Source organism: Delphinus delphis, chromosome 16 (genome assembly GCF_949987515.2).
Source record: "Delphinus delphis chromosome 16, mDelDel1.2, whole genome shotgun sequence".
Lineage (NCBI taxonomy): Eukaryota > Metazoa > Chordata > Mammalia > Artiodactyla > Delphinidae > Delphinus > Delphinus delphis.
Window position 1 is genome coordinate 57106098 of NC_082698.1, and position 19588 is coordinate 57125685.

The following is a 19588-nucleotide window of genomic DNA, read 5'->3' on the forward strand; positions in this document are numbered from 1 at the left end:
ATTAAAATCGCTTGCTTGATTTTCCAAACCTCGGAGAAGAGGGCAGGACGGCCGGCAGCGGGAAGCATCTCAATGGCCTGTGGACGGACCTCTTCCCAGTGGTGTGAGGAGGCCTTCCTGCCACTCTCTCTCCAAACTCACCACTAATTACCAACACCTGCAGCCCTTCATGCCAAGCCTTCCCTTTTAACCCGAACCTTCATCTTTTCTATTATTTCCATTAAGGCTGTCAAAACCAGAAGTTTGGGAACCTTTCTCTGTGACCTTGGCATTTCTTTGCAAGCTTAAAGTATTGGCATTTTTTTCTCTGACTGCATCTCTTCTCATTTGTCATGATTATTGCTGAATTTTTCAACTGTCATTCCCAAACGTAAATCAATGGTTGTCTACTTCCCCTTTGTCATATCTGCACAGCAAACAGCCTTTCCCTTCTAAATGAAGCTTCCTCCCTTTCCATCCATTAAAAGGGGCCTGTCTGCAGGAGAAGTCAATCCTTTGTTAGGTCATTGCATTTATCACGCTTCCAATCAGTGCCTGACACACTTATTCAGCCAGGTCTTCAACCACACAATCATTGTTCATCTGAGGGCTGTGCTGTAATTTATTTATGCATGGGGTTTTCACTATCCATCTTGGGCAGTTTCAGATTTTTCACCCCTGCCCTTCTCTTCCTCAGGACTCCCAGTGCTTAGAGGGAATTTGGTGGGGGGCGGGGGGAGAACAGTGATAGGGGGCAGGGGAGGGGTAGAAAGGGAAAGAACAAGGAGCTTTGTTTCTGTGGGAGTGGCTGCAACCAAGTTCCCTTCTCTGTGAGAAACTGAGAGCAAACCAAGAGACACACTGGATCGGGGTCTGAAGCCCCAGTCACAGAGCACCACTTAAGCCAGGAGACCCTCTAGCCATGAAAAGTACCCACGAGGGACAATTCCAGGATGTACTAAATGAGAGTAAAGGCCCATCACGTTCAGTAAAGCCTCTCTATAAGAATATTGACTCCAATTGTCATACAGGACACTCTTAAAGAGGAGAACTGTTCTAAAAGGGAAAGGGAGCAGCCCACTTTCTAAGAATTCACCCCTCCTTCAGGTAGCTGCTTAGCTGGAAACAAGCCAGCATGTGTTGCCAGGAAATTCCCAGGTGAACATGGGTCAGATCCCAACACCATTAGTGGGCGCTGACGGAGGCCCCCAGAGCACTGGCCAACAGTCCCAGGCCCCGGCACCCTGGAAAGGTTTCTCCGCTCTTGGACCCACAAACATACATTTTACAGAGGTAGAAATTAAGGCCCATTACTGTTCCATAGTTTGCCTGAGGCCACAGAACTAACCAAGAGGACTGTGGTTCTTGGTCCTTCCATCACTAACTCTACTGGGAACCCTGAGAATGTTCCTGATGTACTTATGGTTGATATGGTTCTCAAGGCTTCTGGTCACAGCTGCGCAGTCTGCTACCTGCGCAGCTGGACACAGCAACCCTATATATGTACGAGGAGACAGCAAGGGGGGAAGCAGATCTTCTACAACAACCCATTTACAGGCAAAAGCTTCTCTAGGCTAAGCCCATACAACAGGGTACAGCTACAGGAACCTACCAAGATGTCCCCAGCAAGACTATAAAGGCACCAAAAAGTATCAAAACCGCCACACTCTCCTCGTCTTGCCTAACACCTTCCCACCCATCTCACCAATCCTCCACACAACTCGTAAAGCTATTTCTATGTCGTGACAGTGGGCCCAAGCTCTATTCTAGAGATGCACGACCAGAAAAGAATTATTGCTTAATCTACATCATGGCCCCAGAGCATCTTACAGGGGCCAATGGTGCACTCTGGAACTTCTATGACCTCATTTACTACGTCAGGAAACAGCCACTGGCTGGATCCACTGCTCTTAACAAAGACTAAGTCTTATTTCGTTTTCATGCAAACACTACAATGCAGCCATCACGATAACTGGAATATGTGCTTGCTCTCAAGGTCCCCATCCAAGTATGGCTGTTAAGTATTCAAAGCAAGTCTTGAGCAATTTCCCTATTAGTGATGCATCAGAGCTGATTTCCACGGTTGAACGTGGAGTGACAGGTTGAGGGATGAAGAGAGTCTGGTGAATCTCATTGACCGATCTCCTACAGCATCCTCCTAGGACATCCCAGTAGCCTGACTGTCCTCTGAGCCTGATCACTTGGCTTGAAGGTGATGAGGCAGGATGGTGACAGCTGAGATAAGGTTCCCGTCCACAACTTCCTTCATTACAGACCCACTGCCAGAAATGATAGTGTCTGGAAAGCCATGTGTTGAAAGCACTCGTGATTATTTCAGAAAGGGCTAGGATGAGAGTATCTGTGAGCATCCTGAGTCATTTGAAAAGAAGTCTAGGTCTGGATAATTCCATAGAATTAATACTGATTAATTAGTATGAATTAATCAGTATTAATTAATTAGTTGGTTAAAACAAAACAAATTAATTAGCATTAATTAATTAGAATTAATCAGTATTAATTCCATAGCATTAATACTGATTCTCAAGTAACTTTACAGTCTGTGAAGCATCTTCACATACACCATTTTGGGCGCATTGTGCCAAGTACCTCAATGTTACCCTTAACAGTCTTCACCATTATAATTCATTGCGGGTGCCCAAATGTACCTTCCGGTCAGTTGTTTAATGCAAAGAATTCACAAGAAGTATTGCAGATAGAATAGCCAAGAGACCTTTGGAATAAACAACATGAATTTTTAAGTTTTTTTGTGGGCAGATAATTTACTCAGGCTGGTTGCTTAGAGCAGTTCAGTCCCTACTGAGCTGTTTTCTGGTCATCCCTTCTATTACAACCAGCTGGAAGGAGAAATAGAGACGTGTCATCTGTTGGTGTACAGCTTGATCTGTCAGGCCATGCAGATCAGAAAGCTTTAGATCAAAAGCATGTGGCAAAGGAGCATCAGTATTTATTAGTCTTCCAGGTTTACAAGCAAGTATAGTCAGAGGAAAAGAACAAAAGACACTGTATATGTACAAACATAATCAAGCTTGGAAGTGAGAACTCAAAGAAACTCATTATTGGTACAAATGATAACGGTAGCTTATTGAGATGGTTCAGAATCTCCCGGTTCTCACAATAACAGCTAAGTCAACTTCATGAACCTGTGTTTTGTTCTTGAACTGTGCAGCCTACGTGTGAATGAGGTTGCAGAGATTCTATGGCCAAACACAGCTTCAACACGGTGAGGTAAAGAAGCCACCAGATAAAGCACAATTTTTGGTTTTTGGCTGTAGACTCTTAAATTAATAAATACTGGTACCCTGAATGTAGTTGCATGGCTGGCAAAGCCAGCTCCAAGGATAGGAACCCCCTAGTAGGAGAATCAGATGGTTCAATAATGCTGATGAGGGAGGATGTTAAAAGCCCCAGACAGCCTTGAAGTTCTTCTCTCTGTTAAAGAGTCTCGTTGAGGCATAAGCATTCCTGGGTGAATTTCCTTGAGAAGAAGCTCAGAGGAAGGAAATAATGCAGATTCTAGTTTCACGTGTTTCCCTTCCGTTCAGATCCTTGCCTTGTAAGAACAATACTGGTTTTCAAAACTATTTTGGCAATTCTATCTCCAGTTGGGGAATCAGGATATCTATCATCAACATTTTAGATGGTAGCCCAGCTGAGAGCTGAGAAATCCGGGTCTCCATGAGGCTACAGATATTCCTAGAGCAACGGAAATTCTGAGCTGAAGCTCCTTAACGGGAAATGCCATTCAATTAGTGAAAACAAATTAGACACATTAACAGTTATTTATCAGTTTGGGCAAGGTCAAATATGCCGCCCCCATCTAATGCCCACTTATTGCAGAGCTCTTCTGAGCTATGAATCCACGGGTAGGACCATTAGGTCACAGAGGACATAGATTGGTTTTGGCCAGTATTTCCAGATTTCTCCAAATGGCTGCATCAGTCTCACCTTCCACCAGCAGTGCGCGAAGGTTCCAGTTTCTCCTCATCTCCAAATAAGGCACCAAGCAATTCCACAAAATGTTTTATCTATGAAAGGGCTGAGCTCCACACTACAAAAAGCCTGCCCTAAACCCATTCTCATCTTACCTGGTAAAATTTAAAATTCTAAACAATGATTGATGGTTCTGGTGGGCATATTTATAAAGGATCTTAGTCTTGAGCAAAGCAGGTGAAAGAACTATTATTAGCTATGCTTAGGCTTCACGAGCCACCAGAAGCAGAGCATAAATCGAGTCAGGGCTCTTGCGATGTTTTCTTCAGAACAAAAGCCTCTCAGCCTATGATTCCAAGGAAGAGGAATGGCTGACAAAGTCTTCAATGTGCTGCATGGTAGGAGTAAAAGGTAACAAGATTTGCTACGACCTCAGGGTAGAGATTGTAATCAGTTATTTTCCAGTAGTACCTAAGAATGTTTTGCATAGTACCTGTTACTGATCAGCCTTAATTTTCAACAGGTTCCCAACTCTGTCACAACAGAAGTTTGGGAAGGGAGCCCTCAAAAACAAGTAAGGCCTGAGCAAATCCCCAACAACAACATGTTAGCCTTTTCTGGCAAAAACAAAAGTGGTTGGGATAAACCCTGGCGGCCCTATGTCATTGCAAACCTCAACTACAATACCCAAAAGTAATAAAGCAGGAACTTAAACAAAACCGACCGCTCTAAAAGACTCTGGAGAAACTTCTCCTTACACAGAAATCAGATGGCTGTGTAGACAAAGGACCTTCTGATACTAGGCTTAATTTCCCTTGTCTTTGACTTTGAGACCTCAACAGAGGGTCTCATTTCTTTGAACAAAGGAAGGCTACTAAACTGGCAACCCACTCTCAGATAGCAAGGCCATCAGAAGGTTAGTGCAGATAAAAAAGAGCTCCTACCTAGCTGCTGGAGGCATATCCCAGACATACATTAAACAAAGACCTACTATAATCCTGTTACTCTGCAAATTTTTAGCTATATAACCTTGGGGAAATTACTCAGCTTCCCTAAGACACAGTTTCCTCATTTCAAGGCATGAAGGTAAAGGCTAAGTCACCATGGTGTTGGCAGGTCCCAAGGAGACAAGAGGTGGCCACCGACAGTACCGTGTACACAGGCCTCACAGGTAGGGCTATGCACACAGCTCTACAGACAGGTGAGACGGAGATTTACATACGGGTTCTACCAACTCATGCACAAATTTTACTTATTCGTTCACACTTATACGTCGTGCACCAAAATGCTCATATATGCATTCACCAACCCCCCACACACAAGTCTGTCCCATCCACATTTGTGAAAGGCTTTGTCACCATTTTTCTCCCCTGGTCACACTCACCATGCGCTGTGTTCTAGGGTACCGCCCTTCCCCCAGGGTACCAAGGTCTCTCTGATTGTGGATGGTGGTAGAGCTAAAAAGAGCCCAGATTGCATCCAAAGCTAACTCTTACTTGGGCATCACAGAACTTTGGAGAGCTAGAATCTTCTGATTCTAGAACCTTTTGTGTTTTATTGCTGTCATCTTTCCTTCAAAGAAAACCTCACCCAGGGACGCTGAATTAAAGCAGACACAGGTAACACTGCACCTGTCAGAATGGGGTGGGTCTCCGGAGACCTGTTTATTATTGTCCCCTCCCCAGGTGACCCTGAGATCCTACCACAGAGCCACTGGGTTCCAGGCAACACCCTTCATTTATACACCGAGGAAGTGGGGTCCAAGGCAACAGAGTGAATCACTCAGGGCCACGCGAGCGGTTTGTGCCAGGACAGAACCTAAAACCTAGATCTACAGGCTCAAAGGCCACCACTCCTTCCCCCGAGTGGCCAAAATACAGCCATCTAAATATCAGCATTTATATTAAGCATTAAATCCATTTTACTAAACAGTAACTACCCTCGCTGTGTATGATACACCAAGCTTTAGGTGTCAACTAATTTGACTTACTCTCCCTTTCATTGCCCTTATATCTTGCTTAATAAGACATTTTATTCACATACTGCTGAGGTAATAAAGAAAGAAGCGTGGTTGCCAAATGTACTGCCATTTTTATTTTTAGCTTCACTGGAGTAAGGGGTTATTTTCTTGTGAAAAGGATGAAATGCAGCTGCCGGCCTTTTAAATCGTATCACGCAATCCTGCCTTTGCCCGAGCAATAGATTTCCAGATAACTGCAGCAATCTTCTCGAAGTGTAAAAAAACAAAACCAAAAAAAACACAAAAAACAGCCACTGCCACCCTTCCCCGGACCCTGCCCAGCCTCAATTGGAAAGCATCAGCAAGAAGGGCTATTTGCACCCACCCCATGCATCTGCTGACACCTGCCCCGCGAGAACTAGGAGGCCACACTTCAGGCTCCGCTGCAGCCAACAGTGCAAAGCTCTGGCCCTCCCTATGTAGTTAAAAATATATGATGATGATGGTGACCACGATGTCATTAAGCTAACCTTCACTGAGTGGTTATCACAGGTGATGTGCTAAGTGCTTTACATGCATTATCTCAATTAATTTTCACAGTAACCCTAGGAGGCAGGTACTATTACTATCACCATTCCACAGATGAGGACCTTGAGGCATAGAGAGGTTAAACAACTCACCCAAGGTTACCAATTAGTATGTGGTAGAGGCAGGATTTGAACCCAGGCCTGCTGGGCCTCGGAGCCTGCACTTAGAACAAGTACACTGACCTGTCTTGTAAAGAGCTGAGGCTGGTGTCAGCAGACCTGAGTTCGAATCTACCCCTCCGTTTACTAGCTGTGTGTCCTTGGGCAAGTAGCTTAACCTTTCTGAGCTTCACTTTCTTCAAATGTATAATGGAAACAGCATCACCAGCTTGCAGTCTCATGGTGGGGAATGTGTCTTGCTCCCTGGCCTCAAGTTAGGAGGTCCTTCCTTTAACACTTAAATTCTGCACTCGGGGCTACCTCAAATTAATGAAAGGAGCTGAGTTCTGGTGCAAGAGCAAGCATACCATAAAAAGTAGGGTGGAAGAAGGAAGGGGCGAGAAGGAGGAGAAATTGTCTAGCTGTGAGTACCTCCAACACACACATGGAACCAGCAGCTGAGGGACAAGACAAGCTGATCTGTACTTAACACAGTTTTACAGTGGATGACATGATGTTTCACACTTGGGATCTGTACATTCCCGGGAGTTAGAATAAGGACCAGCGGAAGGAAGGTGCAGAGGAATACATCTGACTCATCCTAAGAACAAACTCCCTACTGGTCTCAGCTAATTTGGTGTCCCTGGAGGTAGTGAGTTCCCTATCCCTGGAGACCCCCGAGAGCAGACACTGAAGAGTTCCGTTAAGCTCCATCCATTCCAAACCCGAAATTCTATGATTCGAGAATCGAAATCACAATGACGTCCCTGTAAATCCAACTTGCGATGAGCTGTGTCGCTGCGCAGCTTTTAGATCGGCTGCAGCCAGAGTGCGGTGTGGGACACTGGGTAGGCTTCTTAAAAATCACACCAAGCCAATCTGGCTGTCACAAGATGCTGTGTGTCTTACGGTGTAGAACTCTGGAATGGTTTCCTCCCCTCCTGGTATCAGATAGGATTAAAAACAGACCAGAGCTTCCCAGGAGAATAAACAAGATCTCCTGCTGGGGGAGGTAAACAGCCCACTGAATAGAAAGCCACTCTGCTTGTTTACAGCGAAGTTACAGGCCTGGGAAAGCAGGATTACACGACCCAGCACTGAAGTGTGGTAACTCACAAGATGAGCCTGGCCGAATTGGAGGAGGTGGGTGCATTCCCAAGTGGTCACTTATGCCCACAAATACCCACTCATTAATCCATTTAATGAGCAGTTTCCTACTACACTGTGTGAATTCGTGATAAAAAGAAGGGCAGGCTACCAGCTCACATCTCCAGCCAGGCCCCAGGAAAACCAGGAGCAGAGGTCCCCATCTTCTGGAACGTGGTTTATCACAACCTAGAATCGAACGCTGTGTGTAGGTATATATTTGTCTTCCGAGCATGAGACTAAAACTTTCAGACGAGTGTTTTTATTCTGCCTCTGTGACCACGACAGCCCTGCCTGCCATCCTTTGGTCCTTTCCCTGTCCTAGCTCTCTTTTAACACTGGTAACAGGACACGGAAGATCACTCTGGGGCCTTGCTCCTCCCTAGACAGCTCACTCTGCTCCGCCTTTTGCTGAGGCCTAATTTTAATAAAATCCTTCCCAGAATGCATTAGACACACAAAAATAACAGAGATGAAACACGAGTCAACCTGGCATCTAAGTATGTTCGCACACACATAGCACACTGATGCAAATCATGGACTGTGCTCCCAGAGTCTGAATCCTAGTTCCACCACTTCCTTGCTGTGTGACCTTGTACAGGTTACTTAACCTCTCTGGGCCTCAGACTCCTAAGTCTGCAAAGTGACATTATTAATAGAACCTACCTCATAAGGTCGTTAGGGGAGTTAAATGGGTTAATGTATATAAGCACTCAGAATGCTGCCTGGCACAAAATAAGTGCTTATATAAGTGTTCACTGCTGCTGCTTACTACTACTATCACCACCACCTTTGCCTCCGCAACTGGCGAAGTCATTTCCTGGGAAAGAAGTCTCCCTTCCAAACTATTATAGCAAATCTATAATTGTATTTTAGGGGGCTGTATGCAGTTTAAGAATTTAGATGGTTCTCAGAACATGTTTTTTTAAGGTTAGATACACAAACTATTTTTAGTATGATAAACTACCATATTCCAACCCTTCCTAGACTCTTCAGGCTCTCAAGCAACTGTGGCAATTAAATCGTAAAGACGTGATGTGTGTTACGGAGGAAGTACTCTGAGGCCTGACATAAAAATGTTCATTACCAGCCAGGCCCCTGCAAGATGACCAAATTAACCTCACTGCCAGAAGTATATTAAGGAAGAATAATAAATTATTCAAAACCTATTGCTGATAGAGCAAAAAAATATTTATGGAAAAATCATCAGATTATTGCATTTTAATCATGATCCTGTTGGATGGCTAAAGTGGTAAGTCCTCACGAAGCACTCTGGCGTAAGATAAGGTAGTCCCAGAGTGACTTGCTATCAGTGGTGTCCCTGGGAGAATGGACAGCATAACCTGAAGTGGTGTCCCTGGGAGAATGGACAGCATAACCTGAAGGGAAGAAAAGCTCAGCAGAAGAGGCTGGAGATCTGAAGAGCCAGAAATAAGCCCAGGCGTGCCTAGGCGTCCATTCCACTCCTCCGGAATGGCAGGCAGGTGGCCATTGGCCTGGCATGCTGCCTTCTCTTAGATCACCCTTCGCTTGAAAGGCACAGCAACACCCCCGGCCCCTCCAGTTTATTAACTCACTGGCCCTTGAGATCAAGGGAGAAAAAATAATAGAAAGGCAAATTTTCAGAAAGCCACAGGAGCAGCCTCCCCAGGCCACTGTCTGCCCGTGCTCTCCAGCACTTCTCCCCTTCCCCACCCAACCCCGTTCCCTGGCTCTAACTCTACGCCATGTTCCCTTCCTCTTTCAGGAAGGCTGAGCAAAGCTGACAGGCGGATTCCTTTGCTTTTCAGGGTATTAAAGCCACTTTCCCGCTCTGACAGCCTGTTCTACTCTCTGCCACCTTACAGCTCCGGCTTCACACTCCTCTGGGCAGCCAGTCCTTCCTGACAGACCACTGTCACTTCCCATCATCCTCTCTGTAGATCCTGTTCTCTCCCCCTCAGCACGCATCCCGACTTTCCAACCAATGCAATTATTTTTTTTGACAAGCCATCCATCAGTTTTAACTTTAAAAGCACTTTCTGCTGATATCCATTGTTAAATCCTTTGCTTTTTTACGGCGCTTGCATGAGAGAATATGATATCAGACATTCAAACTACCAAACCATGTAAATTTACTTTGTTCTCAGCTATGTTTCCAATTTCACGTCCAATTTTTCGGTACATTATGCGTAGTTGTTGTGCTTAATATGATGTTGTCAAATCCCATTAAAGTTCACTGCATTGCACGGCTTTAAAAACAGGTTACAATTTGCATTCTATAAAGAAAGGAAGGAGTGCAGTCTGAAGTCAAGCTGAATCTTATTAAAATTATCTGTTCAATTGTTACATTTGTAGATGGAGTAATTTTGAGGCATTAGCTGAGACACATATGAAAATGTCAGGGTGCCAACTAACGACAATGAGAGCAAAAGGAATATCTCTGTGAAACTCAATAAAGCTCCTTTGCTGGTGACATAAATTTGATGATAATCCGAGGAAATGAATAAGGGACCATCCCGTTTGAATAGGAATTACCTTTTCTATTAAATCACTTTGGTGTGTTTCCACTTGGCCTACATCTTGGTCCTAGGCCACAGTGAGTCTCTGGAGACTTATTCCAATACAAGGAGGTAGGGAGACACGCAAAGGAGGAGAATTCGTACAACAGAAGGTCATTCCTTTGAAGGGCACCGTACTTGGAGGAGACTTAAGACATCCTAAAAAAAGAGTCTTTAAAAATATTTTCTTCCTTTTTGGAACAAGCACAGAGAACAGAGCAATTCCACGTACCAGTAGCACATGGATAGCTGCACTGATCTACTGCCAAATCTCTGAGCACAGGAGACTCAAGGGGGAATACGCTTGGGGTGCTGCCGGGATGGACGGGGGATGTACAGGAAGGACTGGAGACTGGGATTCATGAGACTGGAACCAGTAACGTCAAGTGATTTCTGGGGGTCTTCCTCTCCCATGGAGTTCCCAGATCAGCAGCTGTATTTCTGACAGCACTGATTTCCCCATGTCTTGTCATTAAATCTCGTCTCTGATTTTAAAGGTATCCATCACCGGCGCTGAACAGAATTATGCCATTAGGGGCATCATTAACTGAACCATTGATTTCATGGACTATAACAAGTTGAATTTTTGTTTCACATGCCAAAAGTATTCCCAGTGCAGACATCTACGCCCCCTCCAAAGTTATTTTATTAAGGACTTCATAATTTTAATTTTTCCAATGCAGTCAGTATTTAGGTAAGCCACGATGATAAAGAATAAAATTCAGTGACTATGGAAGATGTAATGAGGTGCTAAGGAAGTTGGTGCTGAGGCGGGGAGAAAAAGGCAGAGTGTGTTTTAGGTGAAGCTCAGACGATGACTTGCTGTGTGACTTTAGGAAAGTCACTTAACCTCTCTGGGCCCTCACTTTCCTATTGGTAAAATGAGGATAAATATTCCTTATAGGTATTGTAAAAATTGAATGAGATAATCTATGGATAGCACTCTGCTTATTCTGGCACATTGTTAGAGTTTGATAAACACTGGGTATCATCATCCTCACCACCACCACCACCAATAATAGGTAAAGAACAGAGAAAGAAAATAACATGGAAAGAAGAGGGGAAGAAAAAGCCCTATCAAGAGGTCTAGGCTGGAGATGAAAACGAGTATTTGGGCTAGACGCAAGGAGAGTAAAGAGGTTTCAATTCTCCCGATAAATCTGGTCATTTGGTGGCTACCTTCAGAACACTGTTGAGAAAGATTCTGAGGCCTCATCCAAATTCTGGGAAAAGAGTCCTTCAATCAATAACTTACCCCCATGGTGAGCAGTTCAGGGTGACATAAAACATGTAAGTTTAAAAACCAGCCATTAATGCTGGGACGCTGCATCAAAGGGTAAACATAGGGCACAGGTGGGAATCAGAGTGAGGAGCCCCCGGTTCACCACACAGATGAAAAGGATGTGGCAGAAGGCAGCTTCCGAACGGACCAGTAGGAGCCAAGCAAACAGACGATGGGGCTTCCAACAAGGACAATGCACACTCCTCTCCTGGTCTCAGGTACATGATCAGTGCATTTATGCCCACCAAGCAAGGTCATCTCAACCACTCTGACCTATCAAGAAAGGCAAACCCAACCAAATCCCATGTTGTCAGGCCTGGGAAGAAGGAAAGAGACCATTAAGGTGGCCACAATTTAAAGCTTCAGAGTAGGATTAACTCTTCCTTCTCAACATGAAAGATCTGCCAGTCCCGTGCGCCACAACTAAGACCTGGGACAGCCAAATAATTAAATAAATAAATTAAAATAAAAAAAAAAAGATCTGCCAGAAAAGGAGGAATTGGTCCTAAAAAGTAGTTCACTTGACGGAACATGGAAGGAAAGAAGGCAGATGCCGTGACTTTTCCCCATTGTTGCGAACTCTGGCCTCCCTGGTGGGGAGGAGACAGACATCAACTCTGAATAAAGGCTTGTTAGAATTTTACATTTGGTTTTTCTTACTCACCCCAGCAGAAGGAACAGAAAAGAAAGAGGCACAAAAGGAAAAGAGGAGAGTCAATGGAGAGACAAGGGACGGAACAATTGGAGGATGAAGGAGTTTACTTCTAAGGTACATGAACACGTCTGGATGACAGAAAATGGGGGCGGGGCAATGGAATAGGAAACTTATCAACATTAAATTCCTTGTCTGCAAGGATCAGAAAGAAGAAAGCCATAGGGAAACCCGGTTTGAAGAAAACTTCCTCACAACAAGAGCTCTTCAAAATTTTAGATCTTGAAAATAAAACACACTTCAGTTTGGTTTTAAACGAAATTTTGAGGAACCTCACTCTTACCCCAGGAAGTCCCTCTGGGATCTGAAGGACAGACACATCTATACATGGGTGTGTGCATGCCTCCGGACATACACACACAGTTTTCACCTCAACTGGAGATCATTGGCGACTGCTCAAAAATTCCTCCAGATTGCCTCCTACACAAGTAGAGATTCAGCCCTACACACTCTGCCCAGTGAAAATATTTCATAGCATAAATTCCGCTGTTAAAGGGTAATTAGCCCTACGCATCATCCTTTCCTCCCCTGAATGGCTGGAGAACACAGTAGACATAGAACCAGGCTGACATTTGCCACATCCTGACCTGTATTTGTTTTTTGTTTTTGTTTTTGGTCGGCCTGCAGGGTCTTAGTTCCCCAACCAGGGATGGAATCCCGGGCCGCAGCAATGAGAGCACGGAGTCCCAACCACTGGACCACCAGGGAATTTCCTGACCTGTATTTGTATTCATCTTTCTACACATCTCTGTCCTGTCTACCACCAGAGCAGACACCCTTAGAGAACAAAGACCATGTATTACACTACTTTATGACCCACTCTTGAAAACACACCACCCCCTATAAAGTAGGACCTCAACAAATTTATCTGAGGGAGGTAATATCAGTCAGTAATGATTGAACCTAAAATAGTGCAAAAAGAACCAGGTCTCCAGCAGCTTGGCGTTTTTGTTTACTTATTGTTTTTCGTTGATTGCCAGATCTCTTATCCTATTAAAGATTTACATGTCCGTGGCAGAAATATCCCTGTTTAAATATCTAAAGAGTGACTCCATTTGTTTCTCCCTACATTATTCATTTGATTGGTTTTAAAGTTATTGGATGTGAGAGGCATTAGACAGACCACACACACAAACGAGCTCCCCTCTCTCTAGGAAATTACTGTAGTGAAACAAGATGGTCCGCCCTTCCTCCCTCACGCCTATCCCTGGAGGGTGAGATCATGCCTGCAACTGCACCAAGCTGCACACATGGAGAGGAAGCAGCCTTTCCCGGGGATTCGGCAAGTCACCGCGTTTACCGAGCACTTCCTACGACTGGTATCGTAAAACCCAGGCTGAGCTTTCTTTTACTCTCTCTTCTCTTTCTTTTGGCTCTTTGAGAATGTGGTAGAAAATCTTCGTGCCAGAAGGAAGGCGGGTCTAGGATGTGGTACTCTGCTAAGGACAAGAGGACATGGATCCTGGACTCAGCTGTGCCATAACCAGCTATGTGACTATCCTTAGGAATTTTCCTCTCCACACTTCGGCTTCCTCGTCTGTAAAATGCATGGAAAAGGTTGGAGTGGATAGATTATAACATTGACCCGGTGTCAGACTCTTAGATTCCCGTCAATTCTGTTATCCCAAGGTCACTAATATACTGGACAGGTGACTTCTGTCCTTTGCTTACTTGGGAAACATCTCCCTTTCTGCACATGCAGCTTCTCCAATCATTCCTAAGTCACCGACATCGCCAAAGGCTGCTTATGAGGTGCCCGTGGGGGGGGGGGGGGTGTGTGGAAATGGTTACACTGTGAGTCAGATGTGTCCTAAACAAAAATGTCCTTGTGAGTAATCACAAATCTGGACATCTTGAGGGTGGTGTACAATCTAGGTTTGCTTAAGGTAGCACTTTCTAACCCGAAGATGTTTTAAACATCTCTAGGGAGTCAACACTGAATGGAGAGAGCCTTTGCAAAAGGATGTATTTGCCAAGTCCAGGGCCTGGGAATGTGGAGGCGGCCTGAGAGGGGGAGACACGTGCCCCGAACCCCACCCACAAGGAGAATCAAGCTTGAGTGTTCAGCTACAAGCAGAAGAAAACTAATAAACCAGACTAAGGTCAATGCAAGGGGTTTGGTCGAGGTGATGTTGACTTTCGAGGGTCGAGGGGAGAGAGAAACAGAAGAAAAATAGCAAGCAGAGTCGGGGGGTGGGGAGAGAATTATTAATAACTCAGGGACAATGCATTTTTGAAAATCAACTTCTTCAACATCCTGCCGACTCAGACATGGCAGGGAGGCATCACAAGGACCCAGGGCAAACTGGAGCATTTCTCCAAATCCCCAGAGCCACCTCTGGATCTCCTCCAGACCACAAATCCCAGGGAGCGAGGAGACATAGCCAATCACACACATACCACCACAAAAGCTGCCGTCTTTTTACCATAGCAACAATTTTACAGAATGTGCTAAGAATTCCAGAAAGCTTCTTTGGGGGAGTGTTTCCTTGAGTTTCATGAAATGAGCTCCAAAGACTCCCTCACGGAGATTCCATTAGTCCAAAAGCCTACTACTGCTCCCTTATGCAGAAGGATTTCTGCATCTTACAAGAACAAGCGGGCTGAACCCTACGGCACTGGGCGCTGAGCTTCTGCGGTGATGTTTGCAAACGCACCCGCCGGACACCACACTGAACAAAATCTTTAAGATGAAGTCATTGATGCTGCTACACGACTTTCCAAATAACGCACAGGACCAGGATATGCAGACCAGTGAGGTAGACAACCTTGAGGTTATACTGTCCTTCTGTTTCTCCGTAAATCCAAGTTCAACTTTCCTTTTACCTTTGGGGCTGTCACGATGAGCCCCACACAAGGGAGTGCAGTAAAGGGCTAGGAGCAGGAAGCTGGGCGAGGAAGCCCAGCCTGGCATCCTAGCTCCATCCCTTATTAGCTCTGTGACACCAGCCAAGTTACAAAACCTCTCTCTGAACTTCGGTTCCTCTTCTCAAAACTGGACATCATAATGGCACCTGCTTCCTAGGTCACAGTGAGGATTAAGTAAGTTAAGACGTGTAAGGTATGTGGAACCATGCCCGACACTCAGCCCTCAAGAAGGATCTGTTATTTTCTCTTTTTACCCTGCAGGACAGACCTTCCATGTCCATTATGTCACTGTCCTCACTGTCTTCCCCCAACTGCCAACGCTCTGAGGGAGGGACTACCTTATCCATGTCTGCTCCCTTCGTGCACACTGTCTGAAATATAAAGGTTGTCTGTCCATGTCTGTCAAATGAATGGGTGAATAGAGGCAAGAATGGGGCAGGTCCCTAGGAAGGCCCCCCACACTCATATACTCACCTATGCTACACTGCTACCCCCCCAAGATCAAAGCCCCTCTTCTCCGCCTGGCATGATTCTACCCATCATTCACAACTCAGTTCCAGACATCTGCTCCACCAGGTATTGGGCAGCATCACCGTGCAGTAGCCAAGGCAGCAGTTCTGCAACCAGACTGCCTGGGTTCAAATCCCAGCTCTTCCACTCACTAGACCCTAGTGAGTCTCCACATTTATCCACCACTAACTGCCCAGGTGCCATGCACAGCTCTGAGCACTTTATTTCCGTTACCTCGGTAAACCCTTACAGAAACCTAGGAGGTACGTACCATTATTCCCACTCTACAGGCAAAGAAACTGAGATTTACAGAGGCTTTTTTTGCCCACGGTCACCGGGCTCAAAGTCAACTCTTTCCACCTTCTACCGTGTCTGTTCCTAATGAATCCTTTTCATCAGATTTTTTTCCCCAATTTTCTGCCTTGTTGTGAGGGATGAAGGACTAAACACACCATTCTGGGGCCAGCATTTGACCTCAGGTCCAGCTGCCTCCAGGCCGTGATTTTTCTTAGTACCTGGCACACTGGACAATGCTAATTGACATTTGATCCCCTCCCTGGATTCCAGACTCAACCTTGGTCTGACCACGCTAACATCTCCGGATTCAGGAAGCCAGCTCTCCGTTTGGAAGGAGCCTTTGGGATGGGTCCTTCTCGGAGCTGAGCCCGGGGCCTGCTCTGCGGCCAGCTGCAGGGTGAGCAGGTAGCACGGACCATGGACAGGACAGAGCCGTGCTCTCCAGAGCAACCCACTGCCAGGATGGGCCTCCGCCAGACCCAGAGAACACCGCCAGGGCGACGATGGGCCCAGAACCCCCAATGGTGCTCATATCCATGCTGCCTGGTGCGCTGCTGGACGGGAGAACTCTCGGGATCGGTTTCCAAAGCACAGAACACTGGAGCTGCCTCTGTCACCGGGCGACAGGGGAGAGGACACCCCCCCGCAGGTGGCGCTGGCATCCCCTCCCCCAATCCTTACATACTCTAAGTTACCTGGAAGAGAGGTTCCCTATCTATGGCCTGCAGAGCAGGCACGCAACCCTGCCCCTACTCCTTGGCAGAGAAGATCGTAGGCCCTGCCACCGGTTCTACACAGCAAACTCTTGCTCGGTTTATGTAAATACCATGGAAATCAGAGAAAGACTCGCAAAGAAGCAACTTAACAGAAGGTCAAGAAGCCTCCTGACAAAAAGTGTATATGGAGTTCCATCTTCAAAATACAGCCATCTCTCTATTTTTCTCCTTAACCCTAGGCTAAAAAGGCTAATAAGATTCACAGACAACATATGAAATGATGGAATTCTCTGCACAGGTCCGCTTCTTTCTACACATAAAACTATTACCCAATAACGTATTGTAATAAAAAAGCTGACAGGGTCATGCTCAACAAGTAATCACCGGCACGTTTTCGCACCTAGAGATGGAGAACTTTCTTACTGTGTGCCCCTGGTGATTTTTAGGTGTTTCCATAAAGCTGCTGCCATTATTTATAAGCCACAGGTTACTTCCCTTCGCTGCATGCTCCAATTAATGAAAACTTATTTTAAAGACTCCGAAAAGCAGGGCAGGCTAGGGGTGGTGTGCCAGGCAGCCCCAGAGGGGTGGGGAGGGATTTGCAAGTCATTTGCGGCCTTCCTGAAGGCAGCTCTGATTCCCTCCGCAGGGCAAGAGGCAGCACCTGTGGAGATGGGTGACCTCCTGGGGATGAGGTGTGAGGAGACAGCAACTGCACCCAGGTGGGGGCCGTCTCCACCTCTGCTGCCTCAGCCTTGCCAGCCCAGAGCTCCAGGCTCTGCCCCACCAGCAGGAGCCACAGGGGCCGGGAAGTATCTGTTGCCACGCCCTGAACTTCCTGGCCACACCCACGGCCTAAGCACCTTGGGGCTTGGTACCTGTAGGGTCAGCATCCTACAGGGGCAACTCAGGAGCTGTGGTGGTCAGGGCACACACACGCACGTGCACACACAACCAGGCCTGGAGCTCCCGTGCCCATTCCTGGCTCCCCCGCAGCTGAACACCAAGATGGAGAAAACTCAGGACTATGAGAGCCATCGAGCCCTTCCAATTCCTCCTGGACAGAATTAACACCAATGGGTCCAATAAGGCCCTCTGCAGCACCCATAAAAGCCCTACCTACTTCCAGACCCACTTCAAATGTTGCGTCCTCCAAGAAGCCATTTCTGTCATGCATTGTGAGGTGGGATGTCTCCCTCATTAAGTCCATAGTGAGTGTGGCCACTTCTGCAACACCCACTCGCCAGCCTGGTATCCTACCTACTTGCATTCTATCTTATCCCCGTGCAGGGCTACATGGATAGACAGCCTCTTGAATAGACCATGGCTACTCATCTCCATAATCCCCTCGCCTCTTCAGCCCCTGCCACCTGAATCCAGGTTAGGTAGGGGAGCTGAGTCTAGAAAGGACGCCGAACTTGGAACTGAAGACACAGAGTCACACTCAGCTGATCCTGCAAGCTGTGATCTTGGGCAAGTCACTTAGCCGCTCTGAACCTCAGTTCTCCCAACGGTTAAATAAAAAAGGTTACACACGAGAACTGCTAAGCTTCCTGTCAGCCTGAAATTTCTCTGACTTTATAATACAAAGCTATGATACTTGTAGCCAGGATGACATACTAACTTAACCCAGCCAGATGACAACGTGGTTTTTAAGTGGGCCAGTGTGTGTATGTGGCAGGGGAGCAGGGTGTACTTTGAGGACTTTGTTTCTTTTGCTGTTGAATCTCACCTTACAGCCTTTGACCCCGGCATGGGGCCACAGCCACAAGAGGTTCTGTTGACCTGTGTTTCCAAAATAACACCTGTTTACTAATATATCTGAATGACATTTAAAATAATTAATTAGCAGACTTTTCCCCCACCTAGAAAGTTGTCTGTAATTCAGGCACCAGATACACACGTCAACCCAGTTTACAAAGGAAGATCATTTGAAAAGAAGGACACGAGAGAGGTTAGCTAACTATGAAATCTGTACTTTAGCTGACATCTTGACCAAGACACACCAATCATAATTTTGGATCCATACAAGGGAAGTATGACGGTCCCCCCTTAACCGTGGTTTTGCTTTCTGCCATTTCAGTTACCCGACGTTAACCGTGGTCCAAAAATACTAAATGAAAAAGTTCAGAAGTAAACAATTCTTAAGTTTTTAGTTGTATGACATTCTGAGTAGCATGATGAAATCTCACTCCTTCCCGCCTAGAAGGTGAGTCATTCTTTCGTCCAGCGTATCCGCACTGTGTATGCTGCCTGCCCGTTAGTCACTTAGTGCCTGTCCTTCTCAGATCATCTGTCGCAGTATCACAGTACCTGTGTTCAAGTAACCCTTATTTTACTTAATAATGTCCCCCAAACACAAGAGTAGTGATGCTGGCAATTCTAATATTCTCTTACTCTGCCTAATTTATACGTTAAATTAAACTTTATCATAGGGGTGTGTGTGTATAGGGAAAAATATAGCGTATACAGGCTTTGGTACTATCCATGGTTTAGGCATCTACTGTCCGTCCTGGAACGGATCTCCCACAGATAAGGGGGGGACTACCGTAACAGATCTTCTCTCTCACCAGAAAATGAGGCTTGGATACTTGGAGAAAACATTCACATCGAATTATGCTTCTTAACTTTGGAGAGAGAACTGAAAAATCTGTCTGTTAGAGCACGTCCTTGCTCACCAAAATCCTAATTTTATGTACTTATATGGCAGTATAAGTGCATCCTTAGGAAGCAAATCTTATGGACAGAAAAGGCTGTATCTCTCTGTTCCCAGAACATGGGATTAATGAAGTCATAAGTTCATTTTTAAACTTGGAGTAGAACACAGCACACTACCAGGAGAGGTGAAACACCTATGATTATAAATGCTCCATTTCGACAGCTGGAAGCTAAGGAGCAACTAAGTAACAGTGGAGAAAACAACCGCCAGCTGCAATTTTCT

General features: G+C 45.8%; 1 protein-coding gene across 2 annotated transcripts in view; it reads right to left on the reverse strand.

Annotated features, from left to right (window-relative positions):
- The window catches only part of LRMDA (leucine rich melanocyte differentiation associated), a 1262633-nt gene that overhangs the window by 621935 nt on the left and 621110 nt on the right, over window positions 1-19588 (reverse strand). The window lies entirely within an intron of this gene.